The sequence below is a fragment of the Pocillopora damicornis genome, chromosome 4 (genome assembly GCF_964200805.1).
Source record: "Pocillopora damicornis chromosome 4, jaPocDami1.2, whole genome shotgun sequence".
Lineage (NCBI taxonomy): Eukaryota > Metazoa > Cnidaria > Anthozoa > Scleractinia > Pocilloporidae > Pocillopora > Pocillopora damicornis.
The window spans coordinates 24,667,236-24,670,178 of NC_142673.1; the positions used below are offsets into that span (position 1 = coordinate 24,667,236).

A 2,943-nucleotide genomic window follows, 5' to 3' on the forward strand; every position below is an offset into this window, starting at 1 on the left:
TCCGATGCTCTAACCACTGAGCCACAGAGACTCCACAGTAAGCCAAGTCTACTGCGAAGTTCATATGACACACGTCCTGTATATTGCTGGGATCAGTAATATCGATAGCGTAATGTTTGTAGATAGAAATAAGAGTAAGTTGTTCCAAAATCTTTTACCACTCATTCTGATAAATTTTAAATACGCACTATATTCAGGTGTTTTAAGAATGCAAATTATTATGTGTTTATTTTTGTAAAGTTTTATTACACGAATGAGATCCTTTCGTCTTCACCGCTAAGAGTTTCAGATATTTGGCTAGTTTCTCGTTTACCGGTGACATGAATTAACGTTTTGGTAATGTCACTTATCTTAGTGCGTGCCTTGAGATGAAGAAGCTTGTAAAAAGCTGTTTTGAACTGAGGAAGCCTCCATGCGTATAAATAAGGGTTGATACCAGAGTTGCACAACACAATTAAGAATTGCAAATCCCGCAACCAACGAATAAGCTCACAACTACAGCCTGAGAAAAAATTTAACAAGTAAATCATAACACAGACTGGTGTGAACGAAGCAAAAAATGCAGGAAGCACAATCATCAATGCTTCTTTGCATTGATAAGACTTTTTTGGTTCTCCTGTACATCAGATTTGGTGGTCTCCATTGCTCTCCTCTTTCGCCAATATCTCGATCTTAGTCACAGTCGTTTAAGTATTCCTACATGAACAAAGATGAGAAGACCAAACGCGCTGAGAACAACAGTGTTTGCAAAAATGAAGGAGTAGAATATAAATCCGAGTTGGAAGTATGCAAAAGAAAACCCTAGTACTGCCAACCAAATTGACAGGGATGTTAAAATAGCGCGCTTGGAGGTAACCATTGTTTTTTACTTCGCTGGCGATGATACTGCCACATATCTGTCCACGGTAGGTGCCATGAGTGTTAAAATAGACGCCGTGCGCAAAATAAAGTACAAAATGTGCAAGATTTTGATATCTACGCTGTCAAGTTGAAGTGCTTCGCTGGTGTGAAAAGCAACTGACACTGGATCCATAATCGTTCCCACAACCAGATCAGTGGCCGCTAGACTTAACAGGAAATAGTTAAAAGGCGTTTTCAAGTTCCTGAAGGGATCTTTTATGATGGCCAAGCAAACGAGAAAGATTCCAGGAATAGTTAAAATTATCAGAAAAACTGAAGAGGAGGCTGTGAAGTATGAGAGAGCTTTTGGGGAACCAATGTTTGAACACATACTTGACGCTGATGCTAAAGCCATCTAAACTCTCTGATTTGTTCCTGCACGCCCGATGAAATCAACGTATGAGCAAATATTGCATTTGTTAAAGTTAGACTTGACACCGGTTTGTAAAGGTGCTTTCTGTTGTCCTTTACACAGTCACGCCTCTGTTTTTCGGTTTCGGAGCAAACTGGAACTTCTCGGGCCCTCGATGGAAAATTCCGTTTCGAAGTAGCCAAATGAGAGATCTCTGGAACGGTGCATTTGTCGACAACTATGAAAGATCAAATTATTTCAAAAATTTCCGGCATGTGTATCTGGCTATGATTCGTCCGCTTGTCTGATTTTGACTCAAATACAAATTACCATGTTGCTGCATAAAGTGAGGGAGGTCACCAACAGAAGATAACTTGAACACAGCTTCCACCTCAACACAGGTGAAAAAGAAGTCAGTTGAATAAATAATGAGATTTTTGTCCCGCCAGCTGCTTTTTTGGATAGTGAAGCACATCGGCTAGCCAAACATCATTATAATTTATCTATATCCGTCGGCCCTGCAAGAAAAAAACTTACATTTTCTCTCAGTAGAGAGAATCTATCAGCACCTAAAATTAACATACACATGCATACGCAGGAAGATGAAAAAAAAACGGCGTCTACGACAGTACACCCAACGACATGACGCCTTTCGCTTTCAAGTTAATTAAGTTTTGTAGTATTTTGCTAGGGAGAAAAATTAGATGAATGCATTTTGGACGGGTTGCATATTCAATTTACAATTCATAGACTTTCAATAACCCAATCCATACACATCGCCTAAATGATAATTAGTGATTGAGGCTGTATTATTAGCACAGCGTAAACATTCGCAGTTCTAGAAGTTGTAGTCAAATTTTTTTCTTTGGCTTTATTGATCTCAGCGTGGCGTATGTTTACAGTACAAGCATCGTGAGTTTTGATGTTTTCCTCTAAAACAACAACATCAAGAGGTCTGGCTTTTCAGAGTCGGACAACTTGATTAAAATCCCGTTATCAAAAAAACTAAGCCACATTTTGACTAACGCATTTTTGTAAAGAGAGCCAACTGAGAAAGTGGTTAATTTTCTCCGAGCTGAGCTGGTAAAGCCTCTCTATACAGCTGCACACATCTTGGATCGCTGGCGGTTATTATATATACCTGAAGCTTGTGTCAGCAAGATGAAGACTGCAGCGCTTTGTGTTTTTTGCACTTTTCCTTTCTTCATGTTAGTTGGGGGGGCAGCATGGGTATTCCTCCTTGTCGAAGTGCGGATTACACGGGAAAAAACGTACATAAATAAGTAGAGATCTCTTACATTTCAATCCATCTAAAACGTTTCACGGTTTTTTTTTCGATAAAATGATTTCAAATAGTTCGCCTTATTGATTTTAGTTGAATTGTCTAAGTAGTTCGATTAGGAAGGGCAACTTTTCTTCCTTTGAAGGAGGCTCCATAGAGTTTTTGTTCGGTGTTGGCGCACGCGCCAGCGTATTGTTTTGCTGGAAAATTTTTATGTTTTCGCTACTCTAGGTCTCTAAAAGCCATTAAAAAGGCGATGAGCTATTGACTATTGTTTGCCAGTCCGGGCCATAACCATTTCTGGATACTTGATGACGTCACCAACATGGATGTTGTAGTGGGACATCGAAGAAACTCACTCATTACTTTATTCGAGCCCTAGCGACTTAGTTCCCTACCCATATCCCAT

At 39.6% G+C, this 2,943-nt stretch overlaps 1 pseudogene; it reads right to left on the minus strand.

Moving 5' to 3' along the window:
• Nucleotides 1-245: 245 nt before the first annotated feature.
• On the minus strand, nucleotides 246-1,255 carry LOC149047361 (adrenocorticotropic hormone receptor-like; annotated as a pseudogene).
• Nucleotides 1,256-2,943: the final 1,688 nt, after the last annotated feature.